General features: G+C 44.0%; 1 long non-coding RNA gene across 1 annotated transcript in view; it reads left to right on the forward strand.

The window, feature by feature from the left end:
- The window catches only part of LOC137438696 (uncharacterized), an 80,259-nt gene extending 58,819 nt beyond the window's left edge, over nucleotides 1-21,440 (forward strand). The window contains exon 3 of the long non-coding RNA XR_013621186.1: nucleotides 21,332-21,440. This is a non-coding gene — a long non-coding RNA (uncharacterized LOC137438696). The remainder of the gene's footprint in view (nucleotides 1-21,331) is intronic.
- The last annotated feature ends 363 nt before the right edge of the window (nucleotides 21,441-21,803 follow it).

The following is a 21,803-nucleotide window of genomic DNA, read 5'->3' on the forward strand; positions in this document are numbered from 1 at the left end:
ATTTTAATTGCACAATTAATCAATTATTGTTTCTCTCGATTTATGTCATACCTGTCAGTGTCAGGCTACCACTTGATGCCTTCTTGTTTGTCTGTGAATAGCATATCTCAAAAGGTTGTGGACCAATTTTGCTGAAATTTGGTGGAGAGGTTACGTGGGTCACCAGGACAAAATTATTAGATTTTGGTGATGATCCGGATCCGGATCAAGATACAAGAAAGTTAAAAAAAAAATTAAGTGATTCTTCAAAGGATATACAGTATGATATTTCAAAAAGTTGTTTATGACTAATGATAAAACTAGGTGGATGAGTTGGGTAAGTGACAAGAACAAGCCGATTAGATTTTGGTTCAGGTCCAGATGCAGATCTGACCTATCAGCGAGATACAAACCTTAAACTCTTCAGCCTGGCGGAGGTATGCGCTCCACCGAGTGCCGTTCTAGTTATCAATATACTTGTCATCATCATCATCACCATCTCCCTCCTGTTCCCCCATTTCCCTCTCTCCCATCTTCTCCACCCTTTCTCTTATTTCAGCAGTCCATTACAGAACAAAGGCCCATCTCATTTAAAGGATGTTTTTCATACCCACCATCTTTTCCAAGTACGGGTTGGTGCGTGTGATCAAGCACATATCCTTTAGTGGAGAAAGAAGCAGTGTTTAATCATTCGACCAGGCAGCTCTCATATTACTTACCTTTGTCATCATTATAACGAATATTATCATTACTATCTAATGTGGTACCATGATATAATAATCATTGACCATACTTCACAAGATTGATCCTAGCTCTTCCATCTGCAATCACACGGGTCTAGATTTCTATTTTACAAGATTCTTTTTTTTTTTGTACGGAAAATCGAAGCTCTTGGAAGAGCAAAGTAGCAAAGGATGAAAAGGCAAATGAATGGGGGCAGTTGGGGCACAGCTGAATACAACAATCAAGGGAATGAGCTAGAAACAAGAGGAATGAAAGAAATGGGAGTAAACAGTAACCTGCAGGGTTAGGTGGGGTTAACAAGGGTAGGAAAGATTGTGAGTAGGAATGGGGAATGACATGAGATGGTGCTCCATTGCTTGTGTTTGAAGCCTTTAAGCTTTAGGGAAGAGGTGGGTGAAATTTTGGACTTGCGGAGTTTAACTCGGAGGAGGATACGAGAAGAAATCTTGCCTCCTGGAAGAGCTCGGAAGCGTTGGAGAGTTGAGAGAGCAGAGGGAGCTAGACCAGCGAGGGAGAGGTATAAAAACCCGGATAACCCACTGGCCTATCTGTGATGTGAGAGCACCAGGCTTTGTGCTTCAGGCTTCCTTTTTGGTTCACGAGTTATCAAGTGACCACTATATTCGTCATTGGTGTGTGTCTGTCTGTGTGTCTGTGTGTCTGTCTGTCCGCAGCAAAACTACCCGATGATATCATCCGATCTTGATGAAACTTGGGTGGGAGGTTGATGTCATGATCTAGTTGTGTCCTGCGTAGAGTGGGCTTATTGCGCCCATTGTGGGCGGAGCCACGCCCAAAAAAGATGTCTTTTTAGGGGGTAATCTAGTTCAAGCTACATCTTCTCCGAGGGAGTTGGTGGAATCTGATAGGGGTTTCGGTATTTGGTTAGGCCAATGGCATGTGTGTAGCCCCACGGAGCTCGATTTTTCATTTTCGCCCCAAGGTCAAGGTCACAAGGTCACGAAATTTAGAAACCTCGATTTTTGATGGTTTTATTACATTGTTCACTTCCTGGTCGGGTGAAATGTCGTACATGATCTTATATTATCACATACATCATGAAATACAAGTTTTCCAACAAATTTCAGAATCTTCGACCTTTGACCTTTGAAGGTCACAAAGGTCAAATTTTCAAAGTTGTCGGAATCAAACCGAATTTTCGGTATTGTGTATCTAACTAACCTCATAGCATTGCTCATTGAGCATTGCCATTGAATACCGTTCGCTCGTGAACCATCGTCGTCTCCTGACTTGTCATAATTATCATTCCTTTACCAATATAAAATTTCAATGAGGCCACTGAAAGTCAAGCACACAGTGGGACCGGATTCACATATAGACCAATAATAGACATGGAAGAGTAATCCTTCTTCCCGTATGATCATCAGTGAGCCAGCTGGGTTTAAAATCAAAAATCTAACAGTGTCGTGGTAATTCTGATAGAACTAGCTCAGTTAGCAGAAGTTTAGAATCTAAAACCTTCATTGCTCATTGCTGTGGTAGTTACCATCAATGTTCTGACATTTTTCGTTATCACCACTGATATTGTTGTTGCCATCCTATCATCTGATTGCAAATTATTAACAGATTTTTTCTTATTGTATCTCCATGCTTTTTTAAAACAACACGAAGATTTTGTTTCGGACTCCATCTGTCTGTCTATCTCCTCACAAATGGTTGTGCAGAAATTCACCAGACTTGGTAGTTATGATCACCACATATGTCGCAAGAAGGTGCGACGGCAGTATTATTTTTGGCCCCACGCACTGGGGTGGGGTCAAAAGGTCGAATACCAAAAATGCAATTATTGGCACATTTTAAATCATTTTTTAAATGAAACTTTGCATGTGCAATCAACATTTTGGGATGCATGAAATATGTAATGATTTCTAGGATTTGACCCCAGTTCAAGTTCCCAAAGGATGGGGATTTAAGGTCACAGGGGTCAAAACAAGTTTTTTGTTTGAATTTTACTCAAAATTTGATATTGGGTCATTTCTGGTGACTATATTTCAATATAACTACTTTTTGCCATATTTCAATCTTGCTTTAGGTGGAAAGCGTAGAGATCTGTGATGGGCACCTTCAACTTCACTGTAGTTATTATTGTAATTATTTTCAATATTATTATCATCATATCATCATTCCTTCATTCATTCATTCATTATCATCATCATCATCATCATTATCTTAGGGAGTGTTTATTTCATTATGAAGGTTGAGGTTCAAGGAAGAGTTGGACGACAGAAGTTAGGAGCAAACAGATATCCAAGGGACATGCAGACAAAGTAGTACAAACTCCACGGAAGACACAGGGGTTAGCAAGGATTTAAAATTAAGGAAAGGAATACTTTAGCAAAGAACTTAAAAGGTCATCATTGTGAATGGGAGGCATATTGAGATATTGATTAGCGGCTGTCTTGAAGGACTGGAGAGGAGAGTATAGGAGGACAGGCAATTGGAGAAAGAGGGACAAAGGAGTGAAGGTGAGCTGAAGAATTTGACTTGTGAAGGGTAGAAAAGAATGGACGGATGCAACCTTGTTGGAGATTAATGGGTGCAACCTTTTGGACCACTGAATAGCTATAAGGGTCAGTGGGAGTCAATAAGAGTATTATTAGGAGAGAGAGAGAGAGAGAGAGAGAGAGAGAGAGAGAGAGAGAGAGAGAGAGAGAGAGAGAGAGAGAGAGAGAGAGAGAGAGAGAGAGAGAGAGAGAGAGAGAGAGAGAGAGAGTCCTCTGGTAACAAGTCCTCTGGTAACAAGTCCTCTGGTAACAAGTCTTCTGGTAGCAAGTCCTCTATTAGCAAGTCCTCTGGTAGCAAGTCCTCTGGTAGCAAGTCCCTCTGGTAGCAAGTTCCTCTGGTAGCAAGTCCTCTGGTAACAAGTCCTCTGGTAGCAAGTCCTCTGGTAACAAGTCCTCTGGTAGCAAGTCCTCTGGTAACAAGTCCTCTGGTAGCGAGTCTTCTGGTAGCAAGTCTTCTGGTAGCAAGTCCTCTGGTAGCAAGTCCCTCTGGTAGCAAGTCCTCTGGTAGCAAGTTCTTCTGGTAGCAAGTCCTCTGGTAGCAAGTCCTCTGGTAACAAGTCCTCTGGTAGCAAGTCCTCTGGTAGCAAGTCCTCTGGTAGCAAGTTCTCTGGTAGCAAGTCCTCTGGTAGCAAGTCCTCTGGTAACAAGTCCTCTGGTAACAAGTCCTCTGGTAGCAAGTCCTCTGGTAGCAAGTCCTCTGGTAGAAAGTTCTCTGGTAGCAAGTCCTCTGGTAGCAAGTCCTCTGGTAACAAGTCCTCTGGTAGCAAGTCCTCTGGTAGCAAGTTCTCTGGTAACAAGTCCTCTGGTAACAAGTCCTCTGGTAGCAAGTCCTCTGGTAGCAAGTCCTCTGGTAGCAAGTCCTCTGGTAGCAAGTCTACTGGTAGCAAGTCCTCTAGTAGCAAGTCCTCTGGTAACAAGTCCCTCTGGTAGCAAGTCCTCTGGTAGTAAGTTCCTCTGGTAGCAAGTCCTCTAGTAGCAAGTCCTCTGGTAACAAGTCCCTCTGGTAGAAAAGTCCTCTGGTAGCAAGTTCCTCTGGTAGCAGGTCCTCTGGTAGCAAGTCCTCTGGTAACAAGTCCTCTGGTAGCAAGTCCTCTGGTAGCAAGTCCTCTGGTAGCAAGTTCCTCTGGTCACAAGTCCTATGGTAGCAAGTCCTCTGGTAGCAAGTCCTCTGGTAGCAAATCCTCTGGTAGCAAGTCCCTCTGGTCGCAAGTCCTCTGGTAGCAAGTTCCTTTGGTCGCAAGTCCTCTGGTAGCAAGTCCTCTGGTAGCAAGTCCTCTGGTAGCAAGTCCTCTGCTAGCAAGTTCCTCTGGTCGCAAGTCCTCTGGTAGCAAGTCCTCTGGTAGCAAGTCCTCTGGTCGCAAGTCCTCTGGTAGCAAGTTCCTCTGGTCGCAAGTCCTCTGGTAGCAAGTCCTCTGGTAGCAAGTCCTCTGGTAGCAGGTCCTCTGGTAGCAAGTCCTCTGGTGTGCAAGTCCCTCTGGTAGCAAGTCCTCTGGTAGCAAGTTCCTCTGGTAGCAGGTCCTCTGGTAGCAAGTCCTCTGGTCGCAAGTCCTCTGGTAGCAAGTCCTCTGGTAGCAAATCCCTCTGGTAGCAAGTCCTCTGGTAGCAAGTCCCTCTGGTAGCAGGTCCACTGGTAGCAAGTCCTCTGGTCACAAGTCCTCTGGTAGCAAGTTCCTCTGGTCGCAAGTCCTCTGGTAGCAAGTCCTCTGGTAGCAAGTCCTCTGGTAGCAAGGTCTCTGGCAGAAAGTCCTCTGGTAGCAAGTCCTCTGGTAGCAAGTCCTCTGGTAGCAAGTCCTCTGGTAGCAAGTCCTCTTGTAGCAAATCCTCTGGTAGCAAGTCCTCTGGTAGCAAGTCCTCTGGTAGCAAGTTCCTCTGGTAGCCAGTCCTCTGGTAGCAAGTCCTCTGGTAGCAGATCCTCTGGTAGCAAGTCCTCTGGTCGCAAGTCCTCTGGTAGCAAGTTCCTCTGGTCGCAAGTCCTCTGGTAGCAAGTTTTCTGGTAGCAAGTCCTCTGGTAGCAAGTCCTCTGGTAGCAAGGTCTCTGGTAGCAAGTCCTCTGGTAGCAAGTCCTCTGGTAGCAGGTCCTCTGGTAGCAAGTCTTCTGGTCGCAAGTCCTCTGGTCGCAAGTCCTCTGGTCGCAAGTCCCTCTGGTCACAAGTCCCTCTGGTAGAAAGTCCTCTGGTAGCAAGTTCCTCTGGTAGCAGGTCCTCTGGTAGCAAGTCCTCTGGTAACAAGTCCTCTGGTAGCAAGTCCTCTGGTAGCAAGTTCCTCTGGTCACAAGTCCTCTGGTCACAAGTCCTCTGGTAGCAAGTCTTCTGGTAGCAAGTCCTCTGGTAGCAAGTCCCTCTGGTCGCAAGTCCTCTGGTCGCAAGGTCCTCTGGTAGCAAGTCCTCTGGTAGCAAGTCCTCTGGTCGCAAGTCCTGTTCTGGTCGCAAGTTCCTCTGGTCGCAAGTCCTCTGGTAGCAAGTCCTCTGGTAGCAGGTCCTCTGGTAGCAAGTCCTCTGGTGTGCAAGTCCCTCTGGTAGCAAGTCCTCTGGTAGAAAGTCCCTCTGGTAGCAAGTCCTCTGGTCGCAAGTTCCTCTGGTCGCAAGTCCTCTGCTAGCAAGTCCTCTGGTCGCAAGTCCTCTGGTAGCAAGTCCTCTGGTAGCAAATCCTCTGGTAGCAAGTCCTCTGGTAGCAAGTCCTCTGGTAGCAAGTCCTCTGGTAGCAAGTTCCTCTGGTCGCAAGTTCCTCTGGTCGCAAGTCCTCTGGTAGCAAATCCTCTGGTAGCAAGTCCTCTGGTAGCAAGTCCTCTGGTAGCAAGTCCTCTGGTAGCAAGTCCCCTGGTAGCAAGTCCTCTGGTAGCAACTTCCTCTGGCAGCAAGTCCTTCCTCTGGTAGCAAGTCCTCTGGTGTGCAAGTCCCTCTGGTAGCAAGTCCTCTGGTAGAAAGTCCCTCTGGTAGCAAGTCCTCTGGTCGCAAGTTCCTCTGGTCGCAAGTCCTCTGCTAGCAAGTCCTCTGGTCGCAAGTCCTCTGGTAGCAAGTCCTCTGGTAGCAAATCCTCTGGTAGCAAGTCCTCTGGTAGCAAGTCCTCTGGTAGCAAGTTCCTCTGGTCGCAAGTTCCTCTGGTCGCAAGTCCTCTGGTAGCAAATCCTCTGGTAGCAAGTCCTCTGGTAGCAAGTCCTCTGGTAGCAAGTCCCCTGGTAGCAAGTCCTCTGGTAGCAACTTCCTCTGGCAGCAAGTCCTTCCTCTGGTAGCAAGTTCCCTGGTTCAGCTTCCTGAAAAATACAACTTAATCTCATGGGCTTGTGTTAACTGCTTCTGACCAGCAATATCATCCTCAGAATTATTTAATAATCACTACCAATAATTATCATTTCATTATCGTTATCGCATTTGCTATGATTTGCAATTGAATGATATGATATTATGTAATGGTCGTGTATTTATTACCTCCGTCACCAAAGATGGATGGAGGTTATGTTTGCACCACTGTCTGTCTGTTTGTTTGCCTGCCTGTTGTTTGTTTGTCTGTCTGTTTGTGAACAGGATATCTCAAAATTTGTGGATGTATTCGGACGAAATTTGGCGGAGATGTTGCGTATGTGACAAGGACGAAATGATTCGATTCTGGTGAAGATTCAAATCTGGATCCGGATCAGAGAATTTTAAACGGATTCTTCACCATTTAGAGATGGGGCTAAAACCGACATTAGCACAACATCTCAAAAAGTTATGGATGGATTCGGATTAACCTTGGTGGATTGGTTATGTGTTTGACAAGGACAAATCGATTCGATTTGGTGAATATCCGGATCCAGACATGAGGATCTTTTATTTTTTTTTAGTGATTTTTCACCATTGAGTGATGGAGCCAAAAAGGACATGCAACATGATATTTCCAAACTTGGTGGACGAGTTGGTTTGGTGACGAGAACAAGCCGATTCGATTTTGGTTCTGGTCTGAATCCAGATCCGGCCGATCAGTGGATACAAAACAGACTGGTCAGCCTGGTGGAGGTTTGCGCTCTACCGAGTGCCGTTCTAGTTATACCTGCAAACACACCTGATATTAGATTTATAAGGGTCATATATTTATTACATACAAAAGCACACACGTGGTTTCTCCCACTCAGAATATGTGCTTGTGAAGAATAATGGAAGCTGCCATAAGTGAGTTTTTTCTAATGACACTCTTGGGTGAAATAAAGGTCGTGGGGACGACAACGCATGTTGGTGAAGCAACGTTTGAGGAAAACCTGGCTGCCTAAGGGAGCTGCCATACCTCTGGGCCCCCTGAGTTGCACTTTCTGGCCACATTTGTTCGAAAAGCAATAAAACACAAAATGTGGGCTTCTTCGCAGTGGCACCAGAGAGATATGGAGCAGTGTTGTTTATCAAGTCACCACCTTGTTTACTTTTAATCAGCCAGGCCTCCCACATCCGTGCCCAACGTTGAATCTCGTGAGAACATAGTTGTGTGCTTACTGAATTAAAGCCAAGCTTCGCCAATTTCCTTCCTAATATATTTCAAAAGCATCTGAGTGAGCAGATTGCCTGCCTCGAAGCAGTGACTTGCTTCGACATGAAAGCCATTTACCGTCCATTGAGTTACCAATTAACTTTGTCCTCTCGAGATCTGTCACAGTGGACTTCCTTCATTTCTGTATTTGCAACAGATAAAACGAAGGCTGAAGAAAGGGCATTTGAGAATGAAAAATGCAGCAAACAACAGGTAAATAAGTGACAAATCTGCGGTTAAGACGCTCAAGAGGAACCGCTTCAGGAGTTGAGATGTTTCAATGTTCGCCATTTTGGACTGGCTAAAGTTGTTTGCAGATCACAAAGGGTCTTGATGAGGCAGGGCCTTACACAAGACTTACAGGGAAGGCTTGCTCCTTTCAGAAGATACCATGGACGCTTTATTATTCACCAGAGATGATAATGTTCCTTATAAATTGCTCATCTTTTACTGGCGAGACAAGAATGTACTCTGAACGAGAGACGTAACTGTTTTAATTATGCTGCCTGTGTGCATCATGTTATGGTTGAATTGCTTATAGAGTAAGCTCATAACATTTTTTTCTCTCTCTCTCTCTCGCTCTCTCTCTCTCGCTCGCTCTCTCTCTCTCTCTCTCTCTCTCTCTCTCTCTCTCTCTCTCTCTCTCTCTATCTATCTATCTATCTATCTATCTATCTCTCTCTCTATCTATCTATCTATCTATCTATCTATCTATCTATCTATCTCTCTATCTCTCTATCTATATAAGGGCCTCGTGAAATTGCTTTGTAAATGCTCCTAACAAATACAACAAGGGTCTATTCCTTGGGATGTTGAGGTGGAGCCTGGTTTAAGCATTCTTAGATTCTCCACCTGCGGTACATATTCTCAACTTCGTATTTCACATGTATTTTCGAAACCCTATGTTGAGCTAATGTCAGGAACGATTGCTGAATAGGCTGAGCCTGGGAATATATTGTACAATATCTCCTGTCCTGGAGGTGGGAGGCCGTGGCGGTGAATGATTGCTGCGAGAAATTGCCAAAAGTGATTGCGGGCATGACATTAGGAGGAATCCATGATTGACTGCTGCCTAGCCAAAATAAATAGCTTAGGAATTCCCGCTCAACACTGCCCAATCCCAGCTGATCATCCGATTGGCAAGTTTTCTCAAGGTGTTTGGACTGTTGTAGTGCATCTCGACAACCTCGTTCATTTCCATCCAGGTGCTATTGTATGATGTATCCTTAGCCCTAGCATTCATCCGCATTGAGTGTTTGTGGTTTCTATTGCTTAGGATACAGATCCTTTTACTGTGAAATAAATAAATAAATAGAACAAGGACATTTGTAGCTCGTGGATGGCTGCACACTGTGCTCGAAAATGGCTAATTAAGCCACTATGTCATGGCACAGCGGACACCGGTCCGAGCAAAGTGTGTCCTGTGCTGTCCCTTTCCTTTCAGTGCCTTTTTGTAGACTTTTTGGCCAACAGATTGCGGTTGTGCAAACATGTTAGTCTTCCGATTGTAAGACGCTGTTATTCCGTGACGAGGAGAAATAAACAGGGAAAAGGCTGAAGATTGAGAGGCGTCAGCAGAACACTAAGGGGAAGCTCAGAAAAGAGGCCGAAATTGGACTGGGGATCTTGTGTCGTGGCAATGTCTGCGTGAGGAGCTCTCAGGGAAACCGGAAGGTCATTATTTTTTTATTTTTTTTATTGTATACAAGATCGAGGCTCGTGTAAGAGCTAACATCAATCACAAAAAGACAAACTGACAAATAAAACATACAATAAAGGGAGCGGAAGACAAGATGGGGAGAGAGAGAGGGAAGCACACAAGTACAACAGCAGAGAACAGGGACATCGGAAGATCTGTAGGAGGGAGATCTTTAGTTTGGATCCTCCTCTAATTGGGATTACCTCCTTTCATTTTTCTCATCTGATTGAAATTACCTCCTTTGCTTTGCTCCTCCTCTGATTTGGCTCCTCATTTGGTTTTGCTCCTCCTCTAATTGGAATTACTTCCTTTGGTTTGGCTCCTTATCTGATTTCCTCCCCCTCTGATTTGGCTCTCCCTCCACTTTGGTTCCTCCTCTGATTGGAATTCATCTCTGGTTTGGCTCCTCCTATGATTTGGATTACCTCCTTTGGTTTTGCTCCTTTTCTGATTTGGCTTCTCATTTGGTTTTGCTCTTCCTCTAATTGGGATTACTTCCTTTGGTTTGGCTCGTCATTTGGTTTGTCTCCTTATATGATTTCTTCCCCCTCTGATTTGGCTTTCCCTCTGATTTGGTTCCTTCTCTGATTGGAATTCATCTCCTCCGGTTTGGCTCCCCCTCTGATTTCGCTCCTCATTTGGTTTGTCTCATCCTTTGGTTTAGATCCTCCTCTAATTGGGATTACCTCCTTTGGTTTATCTCCTCCTCTGATTTCGCTCCTCATTTGGTTTGTCTCATCCTTTGGTTTGGATCCTCCTCTAATTGGGATTACCTCCTTTGGTTTATCTCCTCCTCTGATTTGGCTCCTCATTTGGTTTGTCTCATCCTTTGGTTTGGATCCTCCTCTAATTGGGATTACCTCCTTTGGTGTATGTCCCCCTCTGATTTGGCTCCTCATTTGGTTTGGCTTAGCCTTTGGTTTGGATCCTTCTTTTTTTTCTTTTTTTTTCTTTTTTTTCTGTCTACAGAATCGAGGCTTGTGAAAGAGCTAACATTTATTTCACAAACAAATCAAACAGACAAACAAAATATATAAAAAGAGGGAGCGGTAGACAAGATGGGGAGAGAAGGGGAAGCACACAAACACAACATTTGAGAGCAGGGACATCGGGAGATGTGTGGGAGGGAGAGGGCTTGTGTTGAGGAGGCGTGGGAAGAGGGGGGGGGGGGGGTGGGAGAAGTATAAAACACAAGGACACCAATGACTTCCAGGACAGAAGTTGGTATTTCAAAAAAGTGGATTTGGGGTGAAGTTAGGGGGGGGGGGTAGAAAAGATCAAGGTTTTGGATGGGGGAAGATAAGAGATGGTGGTGAACAGCTGTTTTAAAGACCTGGAGGGAAGAGTGGGATTGAAGAGAGTGAGGGAGTTTGTTCCAGAGGCGGGAGAAAAGAGGAATGAAGGAGTGAAGGTGAGCAGAGTCTTGATTTTGGCAGTTTAACCATAAGAGGGTTGCAGGCAGATTTTGTGCGACCTGTCGGAATATTTGCGGGACAGAGCCCAGAGAGAGCTGGGGGGGCAAGGCCGGAGAGGAGTCGGTAGAAGATGGAAAGACCACCAACCTGCCTGCGGTGAGTGAGTGAAAGGCCCTTGGAGTTAGCTTCATCGCGGGAGATTCCAATGATTCTGAACGCTTTGGTTTCAACAGCGTGAAGACGAGCTAGGTCTGAGGCAGGAGCACCAGCCCAGAGGGGAGAGCAGTATTCCATTGAGCTGCGGCTGAAAGCCTTGTATGTGGTGAGGAGCTCAGGTGTGCCAAGGAAGGACTTCGCACGACAGAGGATGCCCAGTCAGCGACTGGCTTTGGAGGCCAGATTTGAAATGTGGTTTTCCCAGGAAAGATCATGGCAGATAGTGAGACCCAAAATATTGAGTGACAGACCTTCTTGGAGAGGATTATTCAGAAAGTGGATGGGAGGGTTGTCCAGTCGGTCTTTTCAGAGAGACATTGTAAGAGTGTGAGATTTGTCAGGATTGAAAGACATGGTCCACTTGTTTGCCCAGTCTGTGATTTTGTCCAGGTCTGCAGAGAGTGAGGAGGCTGCAGACTGCCGATCTGAGGGATGAGGAATGGAGCGACAGAGAGTAGAGTCATCAGCAAAGAGATAGAGAGGATTTTCAAGAGAGTCAGAGAGATCATTGATGAAGACCAGAAAAAGCACAGGGCCCAGAACACTGCCTTGGGGAACTCCAGCCTGAACAGGAAGAGGAGATGAGAGAAACCCATTCAGGGCCACACGTTGACTACGACTAGAGAAGAAGTCTGCCAGCCATGCGTGGAGATTTCCATGGATACCAAAGGAGGAGAGTTTGGTGAGCAGAGCAGGGTGCCAGACCGTATCGAAGGCACGTGATATGTCAAGGGAGACGGGTATAATTTCCTGTTTGGCATTGAGGACCTCCATCCATTGTTGAGAAAGAAGAAGCAGCATGTCCAGAGTAGAGTGACCAGGTCTGAAACCAAATTGATGATCAGAGATCAAGCCATTGGAGAAGAGGAAGATTTCATATCCGAAGCAATGATGGATTCCATGACTTTGCTGATAATTGGGAGAAGGCGGATTGGTCTGTAATTGCTAGGATCTGTTTTTGCACATTTTTTGTGCAAAGCGGTGATGTTGGTTTGATTTCCAAGCAGATGGCAGATGACCTTGAGCAAAAGAGAGGGTGAAGAGAACAGAGAGAGGCAGTGAAAGAGCGGAAGAACAGGATTTTAGGACCTGTGGGCTGATGCCGTCAGGTCCAGTTGCAGAATCAGAGTCGAGGGTAGACAGAAACCTTTCTGTTGAGGACAGGTTGGGTTTGTGACAAGGAAGAATTGGTTCAATTTTGGTGAAGATTCAAATCTACATTCGGATCATATAATTTTTAAGTGATTCTTCATTCACCATTGACTGAAATTGCTAAAACCGATATATATCACAATATCTCAAAATGTTGTAGACGGATTTGGACAAAACTTGGTGGAGAGGTTGGTTTTGTGACAAGGAAGAATTGGTTCAATTTTGGTGAAGATTCAAATCTACATACGGATCATATAATTTTTAAGTGATTCTCCATTCACCTTTGACTGATATTGCTAAAATCGATATATATCACAATATCTCAAAACGTTATGGACGGATTTGGACGAAACTTTATGGACAGTTTGGGTGTGTGACAAGACTGAATCGATTCAATTTTGGTGATAATCAGAATATGGATTCAAACACGATAATTATTTAATTTTTGAGTGATTCTTCACCATTGAGAGATCGGGTTCAAACCGATATAGCACGATATCTCAAAAGGTTCTGGACAGATTCGGATGAAAATTGGTACACAGGTTGGGTGTCTGACAAGGAAGAATTGATTGAAATTTCGTGAAGATCTGGAACTGGAAATGACACTTTAAAATGTTTGTAAAGTTATTCATCACCATCGAGTGATAGGCCCAAAAACGATATATATATATATGTGTATATATGGCATGATATTTCAAAAAGTTGTGGATGACTTATGGCAAAACTTGGTGGATGAATTGGGTAAGTGATAAAAAGAAGCCGCTTCGATTTTGTTTAAGTCCGGATCCATATGTGACCTATCAAATGATTCAAAACAAACTATCCAGCCTGGCGGAGGTTTACACCCTACCGAGTGCCGTTCTAGTTAACTCCGCCACTAAAGGTGGATGATGGTTATGTTTTCACCCCTGTCAGTTTGTCTGTTCGTTTGTCTGTCCGTTTGTCTGTGAACAAAATATCTCACAAGGTTGCGGACGGATTCGGACGAGATTTGGCAGAGATGTAGCGTATGTGACAAGGACGAAATTATGAGATTTTGGTGAAGATCCGGATTCGGATCCGGCTACTATCTCAAAAAGTTGTGGACGGATTTGGACGAAACTTGTTGGACAGGTTGGGTGTCTGACAAGGAAGAATTGATTCAATTTCGGTGAGTAGAATTTTTAAGTGATTCTTCCCCCATTGAGTAATATGTCCAACCAGGCTGAGGTATGCTCTGCTACCGAGTGCTTTTCTAGTTTTATCATTTTTTTGTTTTCTAGCAATTACTGCCAAACTCCTCAGGCTTCCGCTGTCCCCCGTCGAAGTTTGTTTCTTCCTTCGCTGTTTTTGCTAGGTTTTTAGATTTCCCTTTCTCCCCCAAACTTCCCCGTACATCTACTCTTTGTCGAACGTTTTAACCCCCCCCCCCTCCCCCAAAACAAAAAACAAAAAAAACAACAACAACATTTATTTCCCATTCTCCACGTGTAAGAAGTTGGCCCATCGTGTGATTCTGCCCACGTGCGCTGTCTCGCCCCGCCCCCATTATCTCCTTGCCTTCCACCTTTTCCCCTGTTCACGTGACTCGTCGTTGTCCCTTTAGGCCCTCTCCCCGTTGGTATTTTTGTGAATATGAGATTGTTCTTCACGGTTCTGTTTAAAATATGTTTAAACATTCCCCTGCAGTGTTTTATCCAGTGGTTTATTACAACACGCTGTTTTTCTTCCATTTTAAAAGGCTTTTTTCAATTTCCTCTCCAACTCATTCCATTTCCAAAAAATATTCAATCTCTTATAACTCTAAATCACCACATGCTCTAAATTCACATTCATTCCACCCCTACTCCATAGTTCTTAAACGGATCGCAAACTTGAAAATCACAATGAACCCAAACTGTTATAAATGTTCGTCTTTCATTAATCATCCACTTTCTAAACTCCCCCCTTGCCCCTCCCCTCCAAATCTCTCCCCCTTGCCCCCGCTCCTCCAAATTTCCCCCCTTGCCCCTCCACTCCAAATCTCCCCACTTGCCCCTCCCCTCGTAAACTCCCCCCTTGCCCCTCCCCTCCTAAACTCCCCCCTTGCCCCTCCCATTCAAAACACCCCCCCAACCCCTCCCCTTCTAATCTCCCTCCCAACCATCCCTCCCAAATTCTCCCCCCTCCCACCTCCTCCTCAAAGCTGCCTCCTCCCCACTTCGTCTCCCTTCCATCTCATACCTCGACCTCCCCCAACCTTCTACTTTCCTCTGCCCCCCTCAAACACCCCCTCACTGTGCCTCATCCCATCACCATCAAACCTTTCGTCCTCCTCATCCTTCCCTCTCTTGTAACTCTTCTGTAATCTCTGACACACTATCAACTGCTCTCCCTACATCCCCCTCTCATCCTTCATCTGACCCTACCCCTCCCCTCCCCTGTCCTGCACCCGATGCTCCCCATCTCTCCTCATTAACGGTATGCACCTCAAACATCCGGGGCCTTCGCTCAAACCTGATTGATCTCTTCATTCAGGTTGCTTCTGACAATCCAGACTTGATCTGCTTAACAGAAACTTTCCTCCTTCAAGATGTTCTGATTCCTTAATATCTCTTCCTGGTTACTCCCTCCTTCGGTATGATAGACCTGAGCCTCGTCCTGGTGGTGGGGTGGCTATCTTTATCAAAAACTCTCTTCCTCATTCTCCTTGCACTGCCCTCTCTCCACCCCACCCCCAGGAGTACCTCTGGCTACGGCTTCCTCTCCGCTCCCACCTTTTGTTCATATGTGTTCTGTACTGTCCTCCAAACAGTGATGACTCCATTTACATTTCGCTGTCTGACAACATGAACCAACTTCTATCAACTCATCCAAACTCTCTCTTCCTCATATGTGGCGACTTCAACTGTCATCATGCCAGCTGGCTTGGTGTGGGTTCCTCTCTCACCAGCCATGGCACCTCGGCCAAAGACTTCTGCGACTCTTTGGGACTGACACAATCTGTCAATTTCCCGACCCAGATCTCAGTCAATGGAGTATCCTCTCTTCTAGACTTGGTGTGACAAACTTCCTTGCAAATGTCTGCTGCTCTTCTTCTGCTCCAATCGGTTGTTCTGATCATGTGCTTGTTAAAGTGGACATCTCTCTGGCCATTCTCAGAGAGCCTCCTCAGCACCGACGAGTCTGCCATTTCACTCAGGCTGACTGGCACGGTCTGCAAGCAGCCATCAATCATCTGGACTGATCTCCCATCTCGACTGCTACTGACATCAATTCTTCCAAAGCAAACTGCTCTCTCTCATTCACAGATTTATCCCATCTCGTCTTCAGTTGTCTTACCCTTCCTCCCATCCATGGTACACTGAATCTTGTGGTGAGGCAGTTGCCCTGAAACAACTTGCCTCTGCCTCTTGGAAGGCTAATCCAACTGAAGGCAATCTCAGTTCCTTCCACCAAGTTCGGAACAAGTGTGTGTCTACCCTCAGGAGTGCCAGGAAGCACTATCTCTCCACACTCAAGATTGAACTCTCAAACCTGTCTCCTTCCTCCAAATCCTAGTGGCGTCTGGTCAAATCCGTTTCTGGTGTTTGTGCCTCCTCCATCCCCTCCCTTACCTCAAATTTCTACACAGTTGACTCCGCACGTGACAAAGCTGTATGCCTCAACTCTGTGTCTGCCTCAAAATCTTGTGTCCCAAACCCATCTCTCTCTGTTCCCACCTTTCCCAGTCGAACCCAACTGCTCCTGGACTCTGTGTCCTTCTCTCCTGACAAGGTGGAGAAGTTTTTGTCAAACCTCGACTCTGATTCTGCAACTGGACCAGACGGCATCAGCCCACGGGTCCTAAAATCCTGCTCTGCCGCTCTATCTCAACCTCTCTCTGTTCTTTTCACCCTCTCTTTTGCTCAAGGTCATCTGCCAGCATCTTGCAAATCAGCAAACATTACCGCTTTACACAAAAAAGGTGCAAAAACAGATCCTTGCAACTACAGACCAATCAGCCTGCTCCCAATTATCAGCAAAGTCATGGAATCCATCATTGCTTCAGATATCAAATCCTTCCTCTTCTCCAATGGCTTGATCTCTGATCATCAATTTGGATTCAGACCAGGCCATTCTACTCTGGACATGCTGTTTCTGCTGTCTCAACAGTGGATGGAGGTCCTCAATGCCAAACAGGAAATCAGAGATGTCTCCCTTGACATATCATATGCCTTCGATACGGTCTGGCACCCAGCTCTGCTCACCAAACTCTCCTCCTTTGGTATCCATGGAAATCTCCACTCATGGCTTGCGGACTTCCTCTCTGGTCGTAGGCAACGTGTGGCCCTGAACGGATTTCTCTCATCTCCCCATCCTGTTCTGGCTGGAGTTCCCCAAGGTAGTGTTCTGGGCCCTGTGCTATTTCTGGTCTTCATCAATGATCTCTCTGACTCTCTGGAAAATCCTCTCTCTCTTTGCTGATGACTCCACTATCTGCCGCTCCATTCCTCATCCCTCAGATCGGCAGTCTGCAGCCTCCTCACTCTCTGCAGACCTGTACAAAATCACAGACTGGTCAAACAAGTGGAACATGTCTTTCAATCCTGACAAATCCCACAATCTTACTATGTCTCTCCGAAAAGACCAACTGGAAAACCCTCCCATCTACTTTCTCAACAAACCTCTCCAAGAAGTTCTGTCGCTCAAGCTCTTGGGTCTCACTATCTGCCATGATCTTTCTTGGGATAACCACATTTCCAAGCTGACCTCCAAAGCCAGTCGCCGACTGGGCATCCTCCGTCGTGTGAAGCCCTTCTTTGGCACACCTGAGCTCCTCACCACATACAAGGCTTTCATCCGCAGTTCAATGGAATACTGTTCCCCCCTCTGGGCCGGTGCTCCTGCCTCACACCTAGCTCGGCTTCACGCTGTTGAAAGCAAAGCTTTCAGAATCATTGGAATCTCCCGCGATGAAGCTAACTCCGAGGGCCTTTCACTCACTCACTGCAGGCAGGTTGGTGGTCTTTCTGTCTTCTACCGACTCTTCTCCGGCCTGGCTCCCCCAGCTCTCTCTGTGCTCTGTCCCCCTAATATTCCTACAGGTCGCACAAGATCTGCCAGCAACCCTCTTATGGTTTAACTGCCAAAATATAGGCTCTCTGCTCACCTTCACTCTTTCATTCCCCTTTTCTCCCACCTCTGGAACAAACTCCCCCGCTCCCTTGAATCCCACTCCTCCCTCCAGGTCTTTAAAACAGCTGTTCATCACCATGTCTTATCTTCCCCCATCCAAAACCTTGATCTTTTCTACTCCCGCTAATTCACCCCAGATACACTTTTTTGGAAATTCCAACTTCTTTCCTGGAAGTCCTTGCAGTGTTGATGTGTTTTGTACCTCTCCCACCTCCCCCCAAGCCCTCCCCCACCCACGTTTCTCTCGATGTCCTTGCTCTCAAATGTTGTGTTTGTGTACTTTCCCCTCTCTTCCCATCTTGTGTTCCGCACCCCTTATTTTGTGTTTTATGTGTCTGTTGCCTTTTTGTGTGATTAATGTCGGCTCTTTCTCGAGCCTCGATCTTGTATCGAAAAAAAAAAAAAAAAAACTCATCCAATTATAATTCTATAAATTTATATAAATTAAGTATTTTTTCGCTTAAAACCCACAGATTTCTACCCTTTACAAAATCCTGGATATGTTTCTGCAGCCGAGAGTGTGTTTTCCACACAAGTAACCCTGAACTTCTTTGTGGCCTATAAAGCTCTATTGTCATGTTTCCTTGGTTATATTTTCCAACATAATGCTTTGAATGGCATGTGCTGTAATATGAGCAAAGAAAAATCTCATGATAATTCAATTATAGCTCAAAATATCTGCACCATTTCTGAGACATTTTCAAAAGAAGTCGTAAAGGTATAAAATACTTATGGTACCGATGTTCAGTGTAAAAAGCGCATGTTGGTGACTGATATTAGCTGCTCTTCTCTCATTTCCCCTACTCTCATCCAATCGATAGTTTTTTAACTTTTGATTTTAATTCATAATTGATTTGAATCATAATTACTTTTTTTATTTTTTATTTTAAATTTAACTGCAACAATTATTCCCACCCGCTTGTGTAGTGAATGGGGGAAAGTGTTTGGCCCAGGTCGTTCACGAATCGGCTGGCCAGGCCTGACGTTCGCTTGAAGCATTTTAAGGCAGGTATTCGTAATTTGTTTAGGGTGCCGGTGATAACTCACCTACTTTTCACAAAAGACACCACGTGATCTTTAAAGTCCACCAACTAACTTTAGCAGACGGATAACTAGCTCTGCCTTCAAAGCAACAATCTGACGGTTTATAGTCAGGTCGAAAATTGAACAACTCAAAATTAAGTTTGCACCCTCTGTGCTATCTTTTCCTAAGTCTGCTATAAGTATTGGGCCCGCATGCCCAAGGTTGACATGAGCCATCCCTGACTGTATGTTCATATTTCATACAATGTTGCACCTCCAGATGCACTGCTACGGTGAGGGCACTCACCTCCACTAGTTTGACAAGAATCCTTGCCATAGTGCTGAGTCTGTTTGAAATTATTCACTTAAGGCAGCAGAGTGGAGACGCAAAGCCAATGAAACCAATGTGGGATATGCCTTGAACATGTGAGAGCCCAGGATCAGCAGATCACAATCCATCACTGAACTTTCACTTGATCTGAAGTAGGAATGGCAAAGAATAAAGTCTGGAGAATCCATAATAATTTGGTGCAGTGTGAGTGGCAGTGACACCCAATTGTAAATATAATCATTGTTTGTGGATTCTGGAGGCTGCATGTTTCATCCTCACTGTCCCAATTATTTCCCTCGCCAGAGAAGAGGGTATTGCATTTGTACGTTTGTACGTTTGAGTACGTTTGTTAATTGGCCAAAAATTTTTTTTAACAAGTATGTTGATCATTCCGGTGTGTGTGTGTGTGTGTGTGTGTGTGTGTGTGTGTGTGTGTGTGTGTGTGTGTGTGTGTGTGTGTGTGTGTGTGTGTGTGTGTGTTTGTTTGTCTTCCGCTCACTTATTTGCCTACAGGTCGCAATTTCAAACCGATCTTCACGAAACTTCACCAAATGGTAGAGTTCGTGGTCTGACAAAATCCTATATATATTTTGAGGTCAATAGGTCAACATAGGCCAAATGTCAACCACTTTTTCTGATTTCTAAAATCCTCAATTCTCATCCGATTGACTTGAAATTTGAATAGGATTTTCATATCAGCGAACTGAATTCAACCCCCATCTATTTTTGAGATCAGCATAGGCCAAACGGTAAACATAGGCCAAAGGTCAACAACAATTTCGAATTTCTAAAATCCTCAATTTTCATCCGATTGACTTGGAATTTGACTGGGATTTTCATATCAGCGAACTGAATTCAACCACCGACTATTTTTGAGATCGACATAGCCTAAAAGGTCAACCACTTTTTTTCAAATTTCTAAAATCCTCAATTTTCATCCGATTGCCTTGAAAATTGAATGGGATTTACATATCGGTTACCTGAATTCAACCAACAACTATTTTTGAGATCAACATAGGCCAAAAGGACAACCACTTTTTTTTCAAATTTCTAAAATCCTCAATTTTCATCTGATTGACTTAAATGTTAATCGGATTTTCATGTCAGCTAACTGAATTCAACCACCAACTATTTTTGAGATCAATATTGGTCATAAGGTCAACATAGGCCAAAGGTCAACCACTTTTTTTCGAATTTCTAAAATCCTCAATATTTATCCAATGAACTTGAAATTTGAAAATGATTTTCAGATCAGCTTACTGAAACCAACCACCAGCTATATTTGAGGTCAACATAGGCCAAAAGGTCAACATAGGCCGGATTTCTAAAATTGTCAATTTTCATCCGATTAACTTAAACTTTGAAGACGATTTGCATATTAGGTCACTGAAGTCAACCTCTATTTTTGAGGTAAAAAGGATGCTCTCCTGAGTGCCATTCTACTTTGTTCTGTTTTGCCAAGTGTCGCTCTATGAGTGATGTTTCATTTGTCTGTCTGTCTGTCTTTTTTGGTTCAGCCGTCTGTCCGTCTGTTTGTTTATTTGTCCATACAGAATAAATATGATTTTCTCTGCAACCGTTAGTCCAATTGACAGGAAATTGTCACCATAGGTGCACCTCCACGTGTATAATTTTAAAATGATAATTATGACGTCATAGGTCTCGTGGTTCGGCCGCCATCTTGGAAAACCCGAAAATATTTGCACCTCTATGTCTCCGAAAGCACTGCATATAAAAAATTGAGAAATGGTCATTTGTAAAGAATTCTCCATGTGGAATAACATATGTTAATGTTGATGTCATAGGTGTCTCCATTATGACGTCAATCGACAAGTACAAAACTTCGTCCGATCAAGGTAAAATTTCTTGAGCATCATCTCGGGATAAATTGGTGAAGTAAAAAATGATGACGTCATCGGTCACGTGGTTCGGCCGCCATATTTGTTTTAACACAAAAGCTTTAAAAAACCACTGAAAACACGTCCTGGCGAGGGTCTGCAATCTCCGATTGCTCGTTCTAGTTTTGTTTATTTAACTTGTGTGTGCCATTCAGATGACGTCACAAACAGCTAGTTTGTTTTACATCAAGTGGCAGAATGATGAAAAATGAACTGGAAACGAGTCTTTTCTTGTCTATCGATATAAAAATTCCAGTGCTGGTGACTTTGTACATTATCTTTGGAAACTAAAAATGTGGAATTTTCAGGAGTATGGAACAAATGGTTGGTTTTCCATCAGAAAGTTGTGCTTCCAAGATGCGTAACACGAAATGATTAACAGACTCGGGCAGTGCTCACAGAATTTCCAAGTCTAGAAAATTGTGCATCCATTCTGGGCAATGTACTGAAATGTTTATTTATCAGGCCTGGTTAATAACAGAGATGGTCCAGCAGTAAACTAATTCTGATGCTTTCCCAGAACAGATATTTCAATGCAAAATGAGATTTAAAGTCGTTTTGCAGCAAAATGAAAGTAAGTAAGGAAGTCTGAGAATTTGTGGCAATTAATCAGTTTGTTTGTTTTTTCACTTGTTTCACAGTAATCTAAGACTCATGCACATTCACCTCTATGCTCTGTTTAACCTGGGTTCGAATCTATAATTTCTTGTGTTTTGCAGGCAGGTGGAGGCATCAATAGGTGTGCCATCCCTTGGCTGGATATTTACTTGGAGGGTCCGTCTGCCAACAGTGATCGTTCGTTCAACAGTGATCGTTTGACTTTGTCAAGGCACGGTACATTTGATTGATTGAAGCTTCCTGGTGGAGATTGAATGTATATTGAATATACTCGTATATGTATACAGTATGCATATGTACACTCGTATATGTACACACACACACACACATATATATATATATATATATATATATATATATATATATATATACATACATATATATAAGTGTGTATATATATATATATATATATATATATATATATATATATATATATATATATATATATATATATATATATATATATATATTAATATTATTATTATTATAGAGCAAACGTATATGGTTATGTCGTTATGCTTAAATGCAACGAAAACGTCTTCTTCTTCTTCAAAATAATATTAACACCCTCTT

The sequence above is a fragment of the Myxine glutinosa genome, chromosome 1 (assembly GCF_964187855.1).
Source record: "Myxine glutinosa chromosome 1, kmMyxGlut1.1, whole genome shotgun sequence".
NCBI classification, from domain to species: domain Eukaryota; kingdom Metazoa; phylum Chordata; class Myxini; order Myxiniformes; family Myxinidae; genus Myxine; species Myxine glutinosa.